At 44.3% G+C, this 22,879-nt stretch overlaps 1 protein-coding gene and 1 non-coding gene across 2 annotated transcripts in view; one reads left to right on the top strand and one right to left on the bottom strand.

The window, feature by feature from the left end:
* LOC124802715 (zinc finger and SCAN domain-containing protein 22-like) overlaps positions 1-22,879 on the bottom strand; it is a 765,984-nt gene that overhangs the window by 218,511 nt on the left and 524,594 nt on the right. The gene's annotated exons all lie outside the window — the stretch shown is intronic.
* Positions 9-83, top strand: Trnas-cga. The gene has a single exon. It is a non-coding gene; the product is annotated as a tRNA-Ser (tRNA).

Raw genomic sequence — 22,879 nt, 5'->3', positions numbered from 1 at the left:
TGAGTCGTGTTTCGGTAGCTCAGTTGGTAGAGCATTTGCCCGCGAAAGGCAAAGGTCCCGAGTTCGAGTCTCGGTCGGGCACACAGTTTTAATCTGCCAGGAAGTTTCAACGATGTGATTACTTCACGTAACAGCGAAGATTAGCACTTACTAGAAAAGCAATTTATTTAATATGTTGCTTCTTAGTACGCCCTGTGATGCTGCTTTAAGTCCATGCTCAACAAGTTTTCAGCAATACGAGGGTGCAAGACGCTCTGTAATTCTATAAAGCGAGCAGTCTCATCGATGCCGTGCCGTGTCCTAACGTCTCAGTTTTCATTTCACCCTGGTGGAACCTCGTTTGCCAGTAATTGGCATAAACGAATTTCAGTACTTTTTGTGACCCATCAGATCCTTGAAAATAGCAGTATTATGAAAACGGCGCCTCAAACTAGCGGGTAAATTAATTGGCTGGTATGCTGAAGCTTGTGGGTTTGAGCTCCGTTGTTTCAGGTTGCAATCGTCATACAAATAGTTAATACATACATTTTTCACAGCATAGCAAAAAGTAATTAAGGTTAAGATTTAAAGTAAAGCACACTTATAAGTAAAAGCAAAACGAGGGACACAAACATCGATTGCAATAAAATGGACAAAGATGATGAAAAGGAAGGAGGTAAATCAAAGCAAATACGTAAAAGTAATTAAAAGTACAGGGGAAATAGTTACAAGTAGTAAAAAGAATAAAAGGAAGAAAAATTAGAGGAAATAAAATAGTACAATTATGAAAGTATGGACTGCACCCAACGGGATATGTACACACAAAGTTCAGCATACCGGCCATATAACACGTCACGAGGCTATAACCCCATTTTTAACTATGGAATATTTCAAGGCTCTAATGAATCACGAGAATTCTGAAATTCTTTTTTGACATTTACACGCAAAAGATAGCCCGCCGGGACGAGTAGATTTAGGGTGTGATACATGGGATCCCAAAATATACCCCTTGCGATCGCCCTTGTGAGTGTTCGTTTGTATAGAAACATACACACTTGTTTCCTGCCGAAATAGAATGTTGTGTGCTGGTGGATGTACTCATCTGCCAGTTCATGTACTTATTTGTGAGGATGCGTTGCCCGATTTTCTGTAAATTGACACGTACCACATTTTTCCGAGGCATCCTATGGGACAAGTAAGTAAACGAAAAACGCACCTTACAGTGTAGTAATCCCAACTTCGCACTCCCCCTATCCGCTGACCGCATTTGTCGCAGGAGTTCTGCGTAATCCGATGCAGATCATTCCTCAGACAAATCTGGCTTCAAATCAATAATTTACAATGGAACGCGAGGCCGTGTGGAGCCGAGAGTACAGGTGAGTGCGAAATGTGGTGCGTACTCAGACCCACACTCTTGGGAACAGACGAGGTGCTATGTCAGAACTCAGGCATCGTCTTCCCAATTAGACGCGGACGACACTCGGTCGCTGCTGTTAATGGAAGTGGGACTCCGAGTCCAGTCTCGGCAGCCGATAGCGCGGGAAAACCTTTAGGCAGACTTTGGGAGGGGGGAAGAGGGCTCTCAGACTTGAGCTCAGCCACGCGGGCCAACCTCTAATTGGATCGCATTCCTCGGGGAGTGTGCCAAGGGGCGCTGGAGTCGCTGTAATGGACCAATTAGAAGATGCTGTTGCTCCTGTGGACGCTGCGGCGGCGCGCGCCTTCAGCGCCTTGCGGCGAGATGCGGAACTACGTCACACGCAGCCGGTCGTCTTTACGCACGCGCGGGGGCAAAGTGTCTAGTTTTCAGTTGGTCTGTTGCACCAGCGTTTCAAGGACCTTCCCGCCGATAATAATGCGGAAGGGAGACGAAGGATTATAATTTCTTGTTCTACCGTCGCCAGCCTTGTTCGAGATTGAACTGGAGACGGTATAAGCTGAGTGAGGGCAGCAGAGAAGATTTCGTTCTATTGAGCACCAACAGGTGGAAAAGAATAAATCGTTCTCGGTCAGAGTGGCAGCTCTTGTCTCTACTCTCGACAACGGAGATGGGAGGCAGATAGACTCCCGTGCTGTTACAAGTGGAGCATCGTCACACGCTACTGGAGAAAACGATAACTAAAGTGACTGCCAAGTTGATACAAGAATATAAATGGACTACATTTTTCTATGCTACCCATGTTATTTAATGGGCGGTATCAATGCAGTTATATTCTACGCCGATAATAAGACACCTGTCGGTTGCCATCTTGACACTTCTACATCTACATCTACATACATACTCCACAGTCCACCATACGTTGTGTGGCGGGGGGTACCTCGTACCACACCTAGCATCTTCTCTCCCTGTTCCACTCCCAAACAGAACGAGGGAAAAATGACTGCCTATATGCCTCTGTACGAGCCCTAATCTCTCTTATCTTATCTTTGTGGTCTTTCCGCGAAATGTAAGTTAGCGGCACTAAAATTGTACTGCAGTCAGCCTCAAATGCTGGTTCTCTAAATTTCCTCAGTAGCGATTCACGAAAAGAACGCCTCCTTTCCTCTAGAGACTCCCACCCGAGTTCCTGAAGCATTTCCGTAACACTCGCGTGATGATCAAACCTACCAGTAACAAATCTAGCAGCCCGCCTCTGAATTCCTGCTATGTCCTCCCTCAGTCCGACCTGATAGGGATCCCAAACGCTCGAGCAGTACTCAAGAATAACTTTTTCTCAATACGGCCTGGAATGGTACCGATGATTCTTCTCTTCGATACGTGTTGTCAAATATCAAAATTTCTGAAGTTTTCCGTCTGCGAAAGCGTATATCATCAAGTAACCATCACAACATTTCCAAAATTATCTATCACATTTCGTAGCAGCAGCAGGGTCGTAATAGAGCATCATTCAAATCTTGAAACGCAAGCGTTAGCCATATTCTCACTATAACATATAATTTACGAAATTCTAAATAAGCTCCTATTCTTTTCAGTCTTGGTTACACAGCAGCAGTCAGAGAAGATTAAAATTCATTCCTGCAAAACGTTTGGTATTTAACACACTCATAACGCACAACAATTGCATAAGAACTGTTTCGGCAACATAACGCCTAGTGTCGCTTTACTGCCACTGCCACACCGTATCTCATAATGCACATCTCCTCTACGAGTAACTAATCGCCGTTTTGGGTCAGATGTTGTGTTTTCTCGTATTACGAGAACTATGCGAATAGTATCATCCGATCGGTCGCGAAATGGAAACCACAGTGAAAATCAAAACAGTTTTACTTGCAACATTAAACTACCCCTAGTAGCTACTTCTCTAAATACTCGATTTCCGACTGATACATTAGTCGCAGCATTGTACCAAATTTCCAACACCCACGTCACAGAAGGCAGCCGTCTGTGCTTTCTGCCAGTTCTCTACGCTGATCTGCAGCTTGTTGTCTGTGTCAGAATATTATCATTGTAGCCAGCGGTACAAGTGAGAAGAGATGAAAATGAGAGGGGCCCAAGTCCGAGCTGTATGGCGGATGATGAAACACTTTCAACCGAAAACGCTGCAGGAACTTTCTCACTGCCCTTGCAGTATGCGGCCGAGAACCGTCATGAAGAAGGTTCAAATGGCTCTGAGCACTATGGGACTTAACGTCTGAGGTCATCAGTGCCCTAGACTTAGAACTACTTAAACCTAAGTAACATAAGGACATCACACACATCCAAACCCGAGGCAGGATTCGAACCTGCGACGGTAGCAGCAGCGCGGTTCCGGACTGAAGCGCCTAGAACCGCTCGGCCACAACGGCCGGCGCTGAAGAAGGGAATACTTGAAAGTTATGTTGTGTGGGCTGCATGAAATCAAGCAAGAACTCTCATAGACCCTCATGCTTGGCGTGTGTTACTATTTCTAGGCATCTTTACGAGCTCACTGTATGCTCAGAACTGAAAAGAGTGACGTAACGGTGTCGATGGGCATACTAAAGACACTATCCAACACATCTATACAAATATTAATCGGATTTTCGCTCTGCTCTTGGCCAGTCGTCTATTCCAGTTCCTTTCAAAACAGGTTTTCAGTAAGAGGCAATGACCATTTCCTTGGGATATCCTTGTTGTTCTTCTGTGTGCGACTGAAGTTGTAAATTTTGTACTAATTAGCACTGTGGTTAAAATAGCTGCCTCATCACATGTTTGTGCAGCTTGTCCACAGAAATGTTTAAGCAACTTTCGTATTGCTATCCTTCTCCAAAGATATTCTGAGTTCCACTATGAGCTGCAGCTGTGAAGACCTATTTTACACTGTATAGAATGACCGCCCCCGGTAGCTGAGTGGACCGGTGGCGGTGGGCAACATTACGCCACATATTGCGCATGTATCAACATTTATCGTGGAACTTAGTTCTATCAGAGAAGAGCTTCCGCGCACGAGACCGCCATGCGCGAAGGATTTTTATGTTTGGCTGCTACGACGGATAAGTCGTAATGTCATTGAACTCAAACACCCCAGGTTGCATTGGCTGAAGATTTGGAAACATGTGCACCAAAAATTCCTTCCTACCTTCGTTCGGGCACTGTGATTCTGTGTCGCCTGTGGCAAGTTCAACTCCAACCAACGGCTACATGCAATTGGACTAGTGGACATTCCATTATGCCCGAAATGTCGCCAAGTGGATGACGACCATCACCGTGTAACTTGTATCACGGCGGAGGACGTCTGGCTCCTAGAAAGACAGATGGTAGCTTGCTACCTCCGTGTGACCCCGCAACATATTACACCTGCTTCCTTCTTACATCCGGAGAGCGACTACTTTCCGGCGACTAAATCACAGTCGATCATCTGGGTCAAAGGTTGGACGATCGCGTACCTCTGTGGGGATGCTGCCAAGTCGCGACTTGATTTTGGTATTTCCTGCAGCAAGCCCACTATGAGGTTCATAGATGGTCATACTATCGGAAAACCTATGCTAACTATCTTCAGGCAGTCGTCCTCGACCCACCACGCAGTTGGGATGTGCCGGGTGCAGTCGGTGTGCACATTTGACAGCTGATAATGAACCTCACGCTTCTCTCACCGCTCCATATGTAATGCATGTACTATAACATGAAATTATCTACATGTACCTTTTAACAGAGTGACCTTTACTGAAAATAAAGAAATAAAAAAATACATCTCTTTTCCTTTAAATTTGTGACTGGCACTAAGGAAAAAAAAAAAAAAAAGAAGTGGTCAGTGCGACAGAATGTCAATCCTAAGGGCCCGGGTTCGATTCCCGGCTGGGTCGGAGATTTTTTCCGCTCAGGGACTGGGTGTTGTGTTGTCCTGCTCATCATCATTTCATCCTCATCGACGCGCAAGTCGCCGAAGTGGCGTCAAATCGAAAGACTTGCACCCGGCAAACGGTCTACCAGACGGGATGCCCTAGTGACACGACATTTACATTTACTGTATAAAATGGGAACACCACATCACAACCATTGTGACGACACTTCGCAAAATAGGTAGATTTCAAGGAAACGTGGCAACAAATCTTTCCTTCAATTCCTCACATCTTCAGCTCATCACTTAATTTCGACGTGCCAGTTTGGAGGCGCTGCTGGCGATGTCGTGCTGTTAGCAGGAAAATTCGAATCGGTTGTCTGCTCCCATAGCCCATTAACACCACACTTCGCCGCACTCTGTTAACGTTCACTTTAGCCTTACTTGTCACACTGATTTCTGCGGTTAGTTCAGACAGTGTTGTCTGTCTGTTAGCACTGACAACAGTAAGCAAACGTCGTTGCTCTCGGTCGTTACGTGAAGGCTGTCAGCCAATGCGTTGTCCGTGGTGAGAGGTGATGCCTCAGATTTACTATTCTCGGCACACTCTTGACACTGTGGATCTCGGAATACTAAGTTTGTAATTACGCTGTTTAGGTTTTTATGTTGGTAACACCACGTAGCGCTCTGTATCAAAATCACTGACTATGCTTTGTGCAGTCTGTGGCTGGTTGGCATTGTTGGAATATTCGCTTATGTAGTGCTGGGCAGTTGGATGTGAACAGCGCGTAGCGTTGTGCAGTTGGAGGTGAGCCGCCAGCAGTGGTGGATGTGGAGAGAGAGATGACAGAATTCTGAGCGGACGATCTGGACGTGTTTCCTTCAGAAAAATGAAATTTGTTTAACTAGATGCCTCAAAATTATATATATATATATATATATATATATATATATATATATATAATAACTTTTAACGCTATGAAGGTAAATTCATTGTTTGTTCTCTAGCAAAAGCTTTCATTTGCTAACTATGCCTATCAGTAGCTAGTGCCTTCAGTAGTTAGAATCTTTTATTTAGCTAGCAGTATTGGCGCTCGCTGTATTGCAGTAGTTCGAGTTAACGACGATTTTTGTGAGGTAAGTGTTTCATGAAAGGTGTAGGTTATTGTTAGGCAGGGCCATTCTTTTATAGGGATTAGTGAAAGTCCGATTGCGTTGCGCAAAAAACACTGTGCGTCAGTTTAGTGATGATCAGAATTAGTAAAGAGAATCCTGTTTGACTATGTTGAGTTTTGCTCAGCTGTTTGAAAATCAAATAACGTAGAAATTTACCAGCACAGTCATAATTTTTCAAAGAAGACGCTTCAAGTTCCCTGATGATTCACGAAATGCAATGTGCCACGTGTATTGCTCCAGTTACCATTCCGCGTTCGAAGTCTGCTAATTCGCGACGTGCGGTCATAATCGGTTCGGAAACCTTTTCACATGATTACTCTGAGCACGAATGACCGCTCCGCACGTTCGCTGCCCTTTTATATCCTTTGTACGCTATACTAGCGTCACCTGTATATGCGTATATCTCTATCCCATAACTTTTTGGAACATGAGTGCAGATGAGCGTATCATCTGCAAAACGTCTGAGGTTACCATTAGTACTGTTTACCATGTCTCAGAATGATTGAGGCATTCGCGCCGCAACTGAACTTACCCGTCAGAGATAGCTAATGCTTGGCGATTTGCGAGACTCGTCATATTGTGAAGGATATCAATTAGCATCAGGTGTCGCTGGCGGCAGTGGAAGAAGATGACGCACAGCAGAGAGCTGGAGAACCGCTGAGCGTTCGTGTGTGCGGCAGAAGACAAGAGACGGAGGCTCTGGAAGTGCCGAAACAAACAGGCGACAGTAAACTGCCTTTAATCACTCTCGCGCAATCTGTTGACGCTTTCTTTACGAGGTGGCTCGGCTGAGCGCCGCGCGATGGACCCAGATATCCTAATTAGACGGCGGTTTAATTCTCGGCAGAGAAATATGCCCGCATAATTGCGGTGGGCGCATCGGCGTCGAACATCGCCGGGTAGCGACGTCGGTGGGCGCCGCTCTGAGAAACTCCTAACGGCAGCGCAGTGCCGGCCGACCGCCACCGTAATGTTTCCCACGGCAGGCCGCCGTAGAACCTTATTGGCGCCATAAATAATGCGAGGCGCCCTTTCGCAGCGTCGCCTGAGCCACTTAGCGCGTCGTTGAGCGTAATTACCGCCACGTTTGGGGGCATTCTGCGTCCGATACCGATCTGGGGCGTCGTGAGTTAAGGCTCACTTCGCTCTGCGTCGAGGCGAACGCATTACATCTTCTTTATTGCCAGTCGTTGAACTTAGAATGTACCTATCATGCGAGAGGTGTCGCCTTATCTGTTATTCGCCCACGGAGTGAAAAACAATTACGAGGTGTAGCTGTGCTTTATGAAATGTACCAAGCACTGACCGGTGAAAGCAATAGCTGGGAAATTGAAAAGTATGACAAAACAGTCGCAAAAATTTATTTCGATTCTGATCTCCTGGACGACGCATTTTAGTACTCAGGACGTGTTGATCATCGCTTTCTTGGCCGCTAATAAGGAGAGCCCACTTGTTAAAACGGTAAGTTTCAGGAAGTGGACCTATTATTTGCGGCCATAAAAGTTATGATAAGCGCGTGTTCAACATTCATATGCACAAAGGTGACAAAAGTCAGGGGATAGCGAAACGCACACATACAGAGGGCGGTAGTACGGCGGACACAAGGTATAAAAGGACAAAGCACTGGCGGACAGGTTTTTTGTACTGAGTAGGTTCACGTGGAAAGGTTTTCGACGTGATTGTGGTCTTACGAAGGGAATTAACAGACTTCAAAACAAGGAATGGTAGTCGGGTCTAGACGCATGCAACATTCCATTTCGGAAATTGTTAGGGGATTCGGTGTTCAGAAATCCACAGTGTGAAGAGTGTGCTGTTATTACGAAACTCTCACATCGGACGACACAGTGGCTGACGGCCTTCACTTAAGAACCGAGAGAAGCTGCATCTACATCTACATCTGCATTTATGCTCCGCTAGCCACACAACAGTGTGTGGTGGAGGGCACTTTACGTGCCACTGTCATTACCTCCCTTTCCTGTTCCAGTCGCGTATGGTTCACGGCAAGAACGACTGCCGGAAAGCCTCCGTGCGCGCTCGAATCTCTCTAATCTTATATTCGTGATCTCCTCGGGAGGTATAAGTAGTGGGAAGCAATATATTCGATACCTCATCCAGAAACGCACCCTCTCGAAACCTGGACAGCAAGCTACACCGCGATGCAGAGCGTCTTTCTTGCAGAGTGTGCCACTTGAGTTTGCTAAACATCTCCGTGACGCCGTCACGCTTACCAAATAACCCTGTGACGAAACGCACCGCTCTTCTTTGGATCTTTTCTATCTCCTCTGTCAACCCGACCTGGTACTGATCCCACACTGATGAGCAATACTCAAGTATAGGTCGAACGAGTGTTTTGTAAGGCACCTCCTTTGTTGATGGACTACATTTTCTAAGCACTCTCCCAATGAATCTCAACCTGGCACCCGCCTTACCAACAATTAATTTCATGTGAGCATTCCACTTCAAATCGTTCCGTAAGCATACTCTCAGATATTTCACAGAAGTAACTGCGACCAGTGTTTGTTTCGCTATCATATAATCATACAGTAAAGGATCCTTCTTTCTATGTATTTGCGTAGACTTGTCAGTGCTAACAGACAAGAAACACTGAAAGAAAGAAATTCAGAAATCAACGTGGGACGCACGACGTACGTATCTGTTACGACAGTGCGGCGAAATTTGCCGTTAATGGGCTATGGCAGCTAACGACCGACGTGGCTGCCTTTGCTAGCAGCACGACATCGCCTGCAATACCTCTCCGAGGTTCGTGACCATATTGGTTGAACCCTAGACGAGTGGAAAACCCTGGCCTGGTCGGATGAGTCCCGATTTCAGTTGGCAAGAGCTGATGGTAGGGTCCGTGTGTGGCTCAGACCCCACGAAGCCATGGACCCAAGTTGTCAAAAAATCACTGTCCCTACTGGTGGTGGTTCCATAACGCTGTAGGCTATGTTTACATGAGGTGGATTGGGTCTTCTGGTCCGACTAAATTGAGTGGAAATGGTTATTTTCGGCTATCTGGATATCATTTACAGCCATTCACGGACTTCATGTTCCCCAAGAACGATGTCATGTCACCGGGCCGCAATTGTTCTCAATAAGTTTGAAGAAAATTCTGGACAATTCGAGCGAATGATATGGTCGTCCAAATCTCCCGCCAAGAGTCCCATTGAACGTTTATGGGACGCAATCGAGAGGACAGTTTTTGCACAAAATCTTCTTGCCTTAGCTACGGTTGTTCCTTCGTGTGTCAACATCACAATCACATCACCAATAGTCCAACAGTCGTCTTTGGAAGTTTTAGGACATTCCTCATGAATTTATTCTCAGATTACATTCAACCACTAGCCCACGTCCCAAGTTACTGAGCTCTCTTGCCCGACCCATAATGCAGTTAATTCTTCTCTGCTGACACCACAGTACAGGACTGGGTGTTGTGTTGTCCTCATTATCATTTCATCATCATCAGTAGAAGGCAACGGGAAACCACAACTGGAATCACTTCCCTAGACGCTCATGCGGTGGACCTCTCTGACGAGGCTTCCCCCATGACAAGACCTGCCGTTCGGCAGAACACATAGTTTCCTCTTTCAAACGCGAAAATGTTCCGCTGACCCACAAATTCAGAGGGAGAGAGATGATTATTGTACTACAATAGGGCAATTAGAGCTCGCACGGGAGGATTTAAGGGTTCGTTGTTCTCGCGCGTATTTCAAGAGTGGAACGGTACGAAATAGGGCCAGGATTTTAAATTGGAATTGCAGAGGCGTCATGTAGACGTAAATGGGAGAATAAAGTAGACTGATTTTGGTTTCTCTGTGTCCATTAAAAACCTCAACAGAACTGAAGGACTAGGAATTTTTTGAAGTGGCCCCAGTCTAAGAAGGCACCTGTTGATCTGGTGGACGACTGCTGCCGCCGAAACAAAAGCTGGAGGAGGCCCCCGACAAAAACTGGTAAAGCACGCCAGCGGCAGAACGGGATGACGGCGAGAGGGCAGAGGGGTCAGATTTGGTCCGCACTAATTGGTAGCTGCATACCTGTGTCGCCGTGACCGCCCGGCTAACGAAGCAGATGAGGGCGCCTGCCGCCCACAACCGCCAAAACTTCTCCGCCCCCTCATCTCACTCTTTGTTCCCTGGCCGCCTTCTTTTTTGTAATCGAGAGCACTATGGAAGAGCGTCTGAGACATTGAGTAAGCAATAAATATCGGGACAAGGCAGAGAGCTTCTGGGAAACCCGAGAATAGTGAAGTGGAAGAAAGGGCCTTAGCTGTAACCGAAGCCGAGATGATTTACATGCAAGATAAACGAGTTCGCCAACCTCTTTGTAAATCTGTTCAGATCTGAAAGGTGAATACGGACATTGTGACATACGAGGTGTTTGTAAATTACCGTTAGAAGCTGTTAGGACTTGTAGAGGGAATGAGTACCTAATACTCGAAACAGGTACCCATGTCCGGAAACGTACCGTTTCTGTGCTACACCCGTTTGAAAACATGTTTGCTTGGCAAGTTTGCTAGAGGGTAGTCATGGTGGGACGGGGAGTGCTTACGTCGGATTGGCTGATGCCATTTGACGCCAATCCTACCTCCCTCAACTAGTTCGAGCATCATTCGCGTGTCTGTGTCAGTGGTGGTATGCAGTGTTGGAAGTGTGTAGATGTATGAATAGTTGTGGGTCTGACGAGCGCTGTTTGCAAGCAGGGTGCACTCCGCCCTTCTGAGGGGCTACTTGATTCGGAAGTAACGGCTTCGATTACGAAAACTGACAACGGCCTGGAGGCCAATATACATCCACATCCAGTGACGCCTGTCGGCTGACACGGCAGCCTTTCGCCACTGTTGGCCTTCCGGACAGAGTAGAGTGGCAATGGATGTAGTTGTCGGTCGTCCACAACATCATACCAGACGGTGCAGGGAGGGACATCTACTGCATACGCAATTGTTAGTGTACTCCTTGACGGGTTCCCTTCAACGCGATGCCGTACGGCCTCTTCCAAATAAGGTGTGCGACGTCTCCTTGGAGCACCACAGTCACCCCTGCTGACGGTGTTGGTACCCTTTTCTCGAAGCCGTTGCTTAGTTGTGGCGAAGAGTGTATCCAATGGAGCCGGCCGTTGTGGATATCGATTTTAATAAAGGCTTTGAGCAGCTCTTCTATTATCGTGAGATTCACCATACTGAATGACCATGTCGGTGTATTCTGTAAACATGTAGTCAACCATGTTGCTCTAACACTTACAGATACGTGAATGCGGATCGAATCAGGGAAGAGAGGTAGGACAGATGTCAAATGACACGAGACAATCCGACGTAAGCACCCCTCATCATGACTACCCTGTTACAAACCTACCTAGCAAACATGTTTTCAAACGGATGTAGCACGGAAACGGCACGTTTCCGCACGTGGGTTCTTATTCAAGATATTATATACTCTTTCTCTTCTAAAAGCTCTAGAAGTATTTAATGAGAATTTGCGAACACCCTACACATAAGGCAAATAATTCTAAATCAAAATTACAGTCTTTCAAGGAAGTATAACACTATGTGGAATCACTGAAGGATCCGACAGATGCTTAGCACAGTACATAACGCGGCTAAAGATTTCATAGTGATTCCATATGTTTGTAATGAATTACTATATCATACAGATTTTGCATGAGAAGGAGTCTGAACATCGCTTTATGGTCATAACAAATCGATGAAACTATTAAAAGAGAAAATGAAACGGTAACGGGAGAGGAAGCAAAAGCAAAGAAATTGTTGGGGGAGGACGTACATACGTACTGAAAACACTAAAATTTTAAGCAATATCTTCGTGCAATGTAAGCTGTCGACGAGGAAGCGTTTTGGCATAAAAATTGCAGCAAAATCCATATCTTAAAAGCGACGTCTTAAACGAGAAAAATGTTCTCGAAACGTAAGAAATTATTTCGGCACCATTAACGAGACCCAGCTCACAAATACCTGAAAGTAACAGGGTGCAGTTATGAATGCCTTGCAGGAAAAATAATTTACAGGTATCGAAACAGATATATTGCAAGGAATCAGATTAAATAAAAAACTTACCTATACGTTCCATACTCTAATATAACACAAGTCTCTTACGCCGATACCTCTTCGGGCTTAAGAGGAAATGAAAAGTGTATCAAGAAAGGCAAGTGTGACAGGAAAGACTTAATTGGAAGGAACTCGAACAAAGACATTGAATATCTTGAGAATTTCTACTTCACAAATATATGAGATATCGCTTCCGTAGAAACTACGACTCTCAGAAGCACATAAACAATCACTCTTCCGGTATGGTATGACAAATGTATTTCACAGTATGGCAAAGTAATTCGTGACCTGCTGTTTTTCCTTTATTTTCACATTAACTCTGAAGCCTAGTCGTTCTTAATATTTTTACTGATGTGTCTTGCATGTAATGCAAACCATTAGTTCACTTCTCTTTTTTTTAGAAATGTACAGTGTCACGAACAGAAGGGTGTAACATTTATTTATCGTACAACACACAGTATATCTACGTTAATACACAGCTAAGCGTTTAGAGATTCAAGACCTCAACACGTCACTGTTCTCGTTTAAGTCGTCAGTCCGAAATAACTGAGTTTTTCAATGACCTTCACGTACAAACAGGACGTAGTCATGCCTTAATAGTTTCATGGGCCTTTCTGATTTCAGTGTAGATACTGTAATGTAATAAAATAAAAAATTTTATTTGTTCAAAAATGGTTCATATGGCTCTGAGCACTATGCGACTTAACTTCTGAGGTCATCAGTCGCCTAGAACTTAGAACTAATTAAACCTAATTAACCTAAGGACATCACACACATCCATGTCCGAGGCAGGATTCGAACCTGCAACCGTAGCGGTCGCCCGGTTCCAGACTGTAGCGCCTAGAACCGCAAGGCCACGTCGGCCGGCAATTTTATTTGTTTTGCGACTATTACTGTAATATACTAAAATAAAATATGAGCCGTGACTTATACAAAAAAGAAACACAAATTAATACAATGGCTCAGCATAAAAGAGAAATAACTAATGTAGGAATATAATTAACAGTGTAATATGTTGTTTAATTTAGCCCGACGTGTATAAGCACTCAGTAAACTAGCTCAGTTCTCAGGGTAGTTACGCAATCTTCGATAATTAATTGTCCTTTTGTTATTTATCCAACACTAGGCTCGTGAGAAGTCGTGTGCTTATTGCACCAGAGAATATTTGCCAAGTCTGTTCGATGTACACTACTGTAGTACGTAACTTAATGTCGTGGTTTCGTCTCGATTCCCCAATATAAGATAACGAGAGTAGCATCTACAAATGAAATCCTATAATGGAACTGGAATCCTGTGACCAGATCTTTTCTGCCTGGGATGTTATCTCGTCATATATGAAAATCTGTAAATAAAATTGTTAAATTATTAGTAGCTGCCTCCGGTCTCGTGGGATCTGAAATAACGTTAATTGTTCTAACCGACGGCACGTCTCGAAGATGAGCTAAAAGAAAAATGTTAAAGATTTTTCTAAGATGGTGCCTAACAATGAAAATTCTTTGTTAAGGCCCATATCTACTTAAGACAGTATACGTATCAGACGATCAATTAATTAACCACATACACAAATTCATTTGACAAAATAACCATTATATTTTTCAGATTTTAAGTACAACTTACATTATAAGCTGGTACAGCAAGATGAGCTTTACACAAGAACGTCCTCTTAGGTCCGAATCCAAGCAGATGAGATAAGCGAATGACAAAGGAAAGATAGCTCATGCATAGAAGCGCAAGAGTCTATGGAATAACATGTCCATTGTAGTTCTATCTCTTCTTCATTGGCGTACTTGTCGATTATTTATAAAATCTATCGTAATATTTAGTTTACATTTTTTTAAAACCCAAGTCCCTCCAGGAGAAACAGTACAATACGGCATGCATAAAAAAACTTCCAAAGATAAGTAACGTAACTACATGCTTCAGCATAATCGTGTTTAGTTGTTTTGCAGTAGCCAAGAACACCTAATGACTACTTGCGCTAATACGATGTCTTCCACTTAATATTCACTGAAGAAACCAATGTACGCACTAGAAAGAAGCTGCTGTGACAAGTCAACACATTCGAAAATACTTTGAAAGAAAGGAGGCACACTGGTGTGATATGGCGGAGCACCAGTTGGAAATTTTAAGAGACGAAGATTTTTTTATCTCCGGTCGCACACACACACGTCACAAACTATGTTTCCGACGTTTAGTCTTAATGTTTTCTGATATGTTACTTTTACATCCTTTACATTTACTTAGCTTTAACATTTTCAGTTACATTAGAGTTGCACTGACGAAGGTAACATTTCCTTTGTTTTGCACCTCAGTATCCATGTGTACTGTCTTATTTCGTCACCCATCTCCTGACTGGTTTGGTTGTAATTCCTTTTCTTCCTCTTTTCCTTGCCCATTTCGTATCCTAGAATTTGTAACAGTTCCCCTCCGTGATACGGCCTCCCGCTTCACAAACCGAATTTAGTTATTCTAGCGGTCTAATTTGAATCAACTGCTGGCCATTTCTGGTCACTGCTGCTGGGGACCGTAATGTGAGGAAATGAACTAATCAAGTTATCTGTAGCTCCAGAGAAACACAACGGATGCCACCGCTCACAGTCGTCGATTCTGATTACTCCCGACGTTAATGGAGACAAGTATTTGAATAATCACGTGTCCATTCAAACTCTTTTTTGGGCCAATCAGATGATTACGCATTCGGAATTAATTAACGAGCTTAAGTTGTTGTCTAATATATATTCACGAAAGGTGACAAATCGGTTGTCATTCGCTCATTTAATTTGCAATTTAATTAGTATTTTGTCTTTTAAGAGAAACAATAAATTAGCCGCGCTTTTGCATTAACGAGATAGCGTCTGGAACCTGGGGTGGGCGGTGGAGTTGTCCCGGCCGCTTCTTGCTGCTGGTGTAATTGGTTCGAGAAGCAGAGACACAGCCCTGCTTGCAACGCTGGAATACCGCTTAGTCTCACCGTTCGACGGTGAACGCAATGACATCAGTCTGTTTTTCTCAGCGTTACCTTACGTCGACGTGTAACAGCGACAGCTGTTGTTCAAAGTCTCATTGCTAACAGACAAAGGACAAAAACCGTCACACATAAGACACGAATACAGTGATATACCGGGTGATTCAGAAGTCAGTATAAATCTGAAAACTGAATAAATCACGGAATAATGTAGATAGAGAGGTACAAATTGAGACACATGCTTGGAATTACGTGGGGTTTTATTAGAGCCAAAAAAATACAAACGTTCTAAAAAGTCCGACAGATGGCGCTTCATCTGATCAGAATAGCAATAATTAGCAGGACAATGTAAGACAAAGCAAAGATGATGTTCTTTACAGGAAATGCTCAATGTGTCCACCATCATTCCTCAACAATAGCTGTAGTCGAGGAATAATGTTGTGAACAGCACTGTAAAGCATGTCCGGAGTTATGGTGAGGCATTGGCGTCGGATGTTATCTTTCAGCATTCCTAGAGATGTAGATCGATCACGATACACTTGCGACGTCACGTAACCCCAAAGTCAATAATCGCACAGACTGAGGTCCGGGGACCTGGGAGGCCAAGCATGACGAAAGTGGCGGCTGAGCACATGATCAACGAGCGCAAGAGATCTTTCACGCGTCTAGCAATATAGGGTGGAGCGCCATCCTGCATAAACATCGTACGTTCTAGCAGGTGTTTATCAGCCAAGCTCGGGATGATGCGATTCTGTAACATATCGGTGTACCTCTCACGCGTCACGGTAGCAGTTTTGCTATCCAGCGCCATCTGTCGGACATTTTGTGAACTTTTCTTTTTTGTCCTAATAAAACCCCATGTCATTCCAAGCATGTGTGTCAATTTTTACCTCTCTATCTACATCATTCCGTAGTTTATCAAGTTTTCAAATTTGTACTGACTTTTTGAGCACCCTGTACATCTATGTTGTCCGTAGCTCTCAATCTGATACTTTGTGTATAGGATGTGTCAAAAATACGTTTACTCACATTGGGGTGCATTCTTCAGACGAAAACAAGGGGCAAAAGCCCACATAGAGACACTGAAATATCTTTCGTGTTCGAGTTACTCGTTACAGAACATTTTACAAAATTTCTCAAGCCATAAACTCATGACCGTAATAGTCTCCGCGTCCTTCTGCACACGTATGCTCTCTCGCTAAAGTCTGCGCACAACATTTTTGACATCCTTACATACCTAACAGTGAACTACTGCACATATTCATTGTTTGTTGCCAACAGATTTTCAGTCCATACTGCCTGATGCGAGTGGAATGTTGCGGAAGTTTCATGCTTTGGTACATGCGGAAATTTATAAATATTTTCACATCTGCCAAAGCATGAAATTTTCATAGTGCGTTACTTGTACATGGCCAAAACTCGACAGTGCACTAGTGAACTTAATAAATAAATAATTTTAACTGTCTAAGTCTGCACTGGTATATTACAAAAATGATAGTAGGAAAAGATAACTTTCGTTTCGTGTTTGCCCATCTAGATACCACCTAAATTCACCTAATTTTTCAATAATTGAAACTTCCTGCCTGATTAACACTGTGTGAGGAATCGGGACTGGAATTTGGATCTGCACAAATATCCCAGTTTCGAGTAAACAGTTTTAATCCACCAGGATGTTTCAATTCAGCACGCACTCCGGTGCAGACTGAAAACTCATCCTTGTTTCCAACAATTCTTCATTGATTGAAAAATCTTCATTTTCGCCTTTCGCCCCAGGCAACAATCAATTCATTTTCTTCTTCATTCTGTCTCCTAGAACATTGTACCATATTTCTGCAAGTAATTTCTTTTTGTGTCTTGTGTTGTTTTATACCTTTGTTAAGTCTTTCTTTATTATTGGGATCCGCGACTTTCCAGTCCTTACTCGAGTGAAAAAGGTAAAAATGTCTGCACTACATATATGCAGGCTGCAGGCGTAACGGACAACGTAGTTATATTGTTGTAATGTATCGGCAGCGCACATGAAATTTAACGGCAAAAAAGTCTCCCCTAACATGGGTTTCCAGAGAGAGATCTTAACTAGGTGATAATTGGCTGTCGCTAACGGAAAGAAGCGACGGATGCCCTACTGCTGCAGTTGAGAATTGAACATAGGGGACCATCCGGTATGCGGTATGAAAACCCTCCTGGCAAGAGCGGAAACCAGGACATTCACATTATTATTAAATATCCTTGTGGCGTTGGAAGTGAAACTCTGGTTGTTTAAAATGGCTCTAAGGACTGTGGGACTTAACACCTGTGGTCATCAGTCCCTTATAACTTAGAACTACTTAAACCTAACTAACCTAAGGACATGACACACATCCACGCCCGAGGTAGGATTCGAACCTCCGACCGTGGCAGCAGCGCGGTTCCGGACTGAAGCGCCTAGGACCGTTCGGCCACAACGGCTGGCAACTCTGATTGCATCTAATCCTCCAACAGCAGAGAGATTATACCCTAACTCTTTCACTACCACTGGAAAGTGTTATTTGACAAGAAGTTATCAGAGAAACAGTGGGAATTAGCTGCATGTTATTGTTATGTATCAATGTCCCACTGGTACAGGAAAGCCTGGGAAGATTTTGCAATAACCCTACAATTGTACCTCCCACCTGTAGGGTGTGTTATCTTCAGGTTTCATCGTTAACCCTCTACTCCACTCCACTCCATATGGTCGCATCGAATTAGGCAACTCAATGAATAGATTTGCAAAGCGGGGTGCTGTCGTGCCTTCCCTGACAATTTGTGTCTGTCAGTAGCACGTCCATATTTTCGTTTGCCAAGTCAAAAATTATGCACATATTCAGCAGCTCTAATCTGGCCTGAGAACTTGGAGAGATCCGCTATCCACTGATGTGTTTCTGTTTTCTGTATGTTTCGAAGTTTGTGTGCTGTCACCTTCTAAAACACTGGGGATACTTATTACTAAACCTGTATTTTCCACCTTGAAAGGGTCCTGTAGCCACCTTTCATTAGTCCGGTAGCCCATTTTCATTACCATTTCTCTTTCTTTTCCTTGTTTCTCTATTCTCTTTACTCTCATAGTAGTGTGATTGAATGAATGTGGTTGTGTGTCACGTTGCTAGACGGTGGCGTAGTCTGCTGCAGAAAGTCTGCGATAGTCGTACAGATTCAGCAGCAGTTGCACAGAATAGCCAACTCTCGTAGTGGTCAAGTCGGCAAAGAGGTTTCCGCTACTTGTGAAAAATCCACCTGCGTTAGGTTGGTGGCGGAAATGGCATCTTGGGGTTTTCCGGTCCACGCGGAGCGTGGAAGAGGCTGGAGAAGCGGGAGGCAGTCTGCCGCCGGTACGGGAAGCGTCTACAGCTGTGCTCCAGTCGAAGAAGGGTGAGTTAGACTGACCGCGTAGCGCGTTGTTACTTGGTGAGGGGAGAGCTGTTAGCCTTTGGTCTCGCTTTTCAAATCTGGAAGATTGCTTTGCCTTGTCGCAGCAAGGAATGCAAAACTTTGGCAGATTTTTCTTTTAGCAAATTTCTGTAGCAGACTTGGATCCGCCGGAAGAGCGCCACACAAAGGTGTCGATAAGAAGTGAGCACTCGCTTCTATATGAATGTCTGTTTGCCTTCAGCTGTGCCTGTATAAGCTTTCACCTTTCTAAATATTTAGAGCCTTGCTTTCTCGTAAATTTTCCTTACTTTCCGTGTCTTTCGTCCGTTGGGAGCCAACCACGTGGTAGAACATTATAGTTGTTGGGCTACCGGCATCACTAACTGTCCGATCGCATGTTTGTTTTAGAAAATGTTAACATGATTGTATGATGTGATATTGTTGGAATTTGGCACTATACCTAGAAATTGTGCCTCCACAAACCACGTGTTATCAGGAATCGTGTACATGCCTCACATCCTTAGTTTAGGAATAAATGATTTTATCTACAATTTTCCCTTGTGTTCCGAGATTACGTTTTTGCGCCTAAGCCACTCACCTCGTAGCTTTCCCATCAGCATATCCAATGCGTTTCCTTATGCACAGGTCCAGTGATTAGTCTCCTCTTGTATTTTATAACAAATGCTTTAGATTAAGTCATATTTTCAGGTGTGTTGCTGGGAGCTGATCTTATGCAGTGTTCATGCATTTTCTATTTTATTTTAAATGTTTGATTGTCGTTAACAGCGCACGGGCAATACTATCAATTACATCGTACCCGCTGTGAGCGACCTCACAACGTATGCATTTTTGTGAGTTTTTGGTCTGTGATCAAATTAATTTATTTTCCGACTCGACCAAATTTTTGATTAGTTGTATGGTTTGAGTCGGTGGCGACCCTATTCTTCTCACGTTGATTTCATAAGCAATAAGTATTTCCATTCCCAATAATGAGGAATAACCCGTAGTAACCGATTAGTTACAACCTCTACTCACACGGTAAAACGAAATGAAAGGAATTACGAGGGCGTCTCGTAAAGTAATGCCTCCGAAATTTGTACGTGAAAACTCGCAAAGATTTTAAATAAAACAAAAGTTATTAACATTCTTCACCTTTATTCTTTGTGTCTATATGTCTGCAGAGGGCTCTGAACTGTAGCGTGTAACATGGCGGCGTGTCACGTAACTATGTCGGTACGTGAGAGACAGCGTGCTGTAATCGAGTTTCTAACCGCAGAAAACGTTCGTCCACACATGGAGCAGCCTTTCCTTCAGCACACAATGTCAGATCACACACGAGCGCTGCGACAACTGCAACAATCCGACGCCTTGGGTTCGCTGTCACCGACAATCTTCCATACGGTCCTGACATGGAGCCATCCTATTTTCATCTGTTTTGAAAATTTTAAGAAAGTCGTTAAAGGACGTCTTTGATAGTGATGGATGTGGTGCAGAGAGAGGCATAGTTGTGGTTCCGTCCATAAAGTCAAAGATTCTCCAAGGACGGTATCATCAAAGCGGTCCCTAGAGTGAAAAAAAGTGTTCGTCGCCGGGGTGACTACGTTCAGTAATACGTATGTAGACATAAAGAACAAAGACGTAAATGTTAAAAACGTTTGTTTTATTTAAAAAGCTTTAAGAGCTTCCACGTGGAAGATTGGGAGGCATCACGTTTTAGGACTTCCTCGTATTTTTTTGATTTGTTACTCTTGACTACGAAATTCATTAAAATAACGGTAGCATAATGTTTTTCACCTTAAAAATTTTTGATAATGAAAGGGTTAGTGAAACTAGAGCTCGTTATTATTTACACACATCATTTTGTACGTTTTTTTAGGGTTCCGTGCTTCACTCGGTAGAAACTGAACTCTTACAGAATCACTTTGTCGTCCGTCTGTCTGTACGTCTGTCCGATTGTTAAAAACTTTTTTCCTCAGGAATGCGCGGACGTATCCAGTTGAAATTTATGTCACATACTAAAGTATATGATCCCTTCGCGGTATAAAAACAATAACTTCTAAGTCAATGCAATCAAAATATACGGACATTTACGTGACATATTTTGACACTCGCGACTCACTGATTAATAGCTGCAGGGTACTTCTCGTCGACGTAGACTCATGAAATTGGGGAAGAAGCAAGGTTTCACAATAGTAGTAAAGGAAAAAAGTGAAAAAGTTGTTAATATTTAATTATATCACACGAAAAATACTTCTTTTGTCATTTGTTATCCGACGACGAACTTGAAATTAAAACATCCTCGAAAGTCTTGGAAACCCTGGGACCATTATTTTGCCAGAATCGGTGACGGTAACAGGCTAAAATCGTCGAGGATTCTCGAATTCCGGAGTTGATTAACTGTTTATATACATAACTGCGTTTGTACGAAACCCTCCGTGCTCAAATCCCACTCACACCTGGCCAATTTTTGTACTTTTTATTTGTTAATCTCTCCATACGAGATACCGCGAAACTAACAACTTCTACACAAGTAGAGAATGAGGAACTCGCCACTGGGATTGGTTAAAGGAGCAATGAAATGAAATGAGCGTATGGCATTGTTGGCCGGGAGGCCCCATGCGGGGAAATTCGGCCGCCGGACTTCAAGTTCTTTAACGCCACTTCGGCGACTTGCGAGTGAATGAGGATGAAATGATGATGAAAGACACACAACACCCAGTCATCACGAGGCAGTGAAAATCCCCGACCCCGCCGGGAATCGAAACCCGGACCCCGTGCGCGGAAAGCGAGAACGCTACCGCAAGACCACGAGCTGCTGACAATGGAGCAATAAGTGTGGAGGAGGGAGAGCTCGGAAGCGTGACACTGTGAATGTTTTATCAAGTGCATTGTTCGTTGAATGAACATATCCGCATGCTTGTAAAAAGACAACGCCTGTAGAAAACCTTCGGCAAAGGCCTTGCCGCAGTGGATACACCGGTTTCCGTGCGCTCACCGAAGTTAAGCGCAGTCGGGCGTGGTCGGCACTTGGATGGGTGACCATCCGGGCCGCCATGCTCTGTTGCCATTTTTTCGGGGTGCACTCAGCCTCGTGATGCCAATTGAGGAGCTACTCGACCGAATAGTAGCGGCTTCGGTCAAGAATACCATCATAACGACCGGGAGAGCGGTGCGCTGACCCCACGCTCCTCCTATCCGCATCCTCCACTGAGGATGACATGGCGGTCGGATGGTCCCGGTAGGCCACTCGTAGCCTGAAGACGGAGTGCTTTTATAGAAAACCTTCAGTAAATGGCCAAAAATGTACATATTTTCCTTATGGTGCGATCGTATTTTTCTTTCAGCGGTAATCATGTATGTTCTGTTACAATTAATCTTTCTCCATTTTCCAAGTTCTTTCTTTCTCACTCTGTTATTTATTTTCTTTCGTTGTATTCAAATCTACTGGAGACAGGTAGTGCCCGTGCTCGGAATCACCGTTCCGAGATCGAGTCAATGTTGTGGAATCCCTTTTACGAGGGTGAACGGCGGTTGGCAGGGAAAAGCGGAAAGAGTCGGAGAGTGAGTGTGGCCGCGGAAGAAATGGAGGCTAGCAGCGGGCAGGCGGCAGGCAACAATTTTAACAAGCGGCCGGCGTGCCCCGGGCGTCTGGGGGCACTTAACAGCGCCGTAATATAAAACACATACATCTGGCGGCTCCTGGGAGCCGGGCCGGGCCAGGCCATCAGCAGCAGCCCGCAGGCCCAGACCCTCTCCAGTGGCTGCAGAGGGCGCCGGACACGTGGGCGCAGCGCGGGAGCCGGCGGCGGCCGCTTCATCTCCCTGGACGTCTACACGCTCTGTGCAGTGCATGGCCCACGGTTCCTTATGCTCGGTCAATACCTTTCCGCACATACACTGAAAGCGCAAAGCTGAGGTTTCCTTTCACTTAGTCAGTACTTTTTCCTTTCCGTACGTCGTCGCTAATCCACTCTACAGTGCATGGCAGAGAGATTTTTATAACTGAATCATAATTTTACAATTAGTCAATACTTTCCCTTTCCATACCTACCCCGTAAGCCATTCTGCAGTGCACAG

The sequence above is a fragment of the Schistocerca piceifrons genome, chromosome 6 (genome assembly GCF_021461385.2).
Source record: "Schistocerca piceifrons isolate TAMUIC-IGC-003096 chromosome 6, iqSchPice1.1, whole genome shotgun sequence".
In the NCBI taxonomy this organism is placed as follows: domain Eukaryota; kingdom Metazoa; phylum Arthropoda; class Insecta; order Orthoptera; family Acrididae; genus Schistocerca; species Schistocerca piceifrons.
Note: the sequence above shows the minus strand (reverse complement) of the source record. Positions and strands in the feature narration are given on the sequence as shown.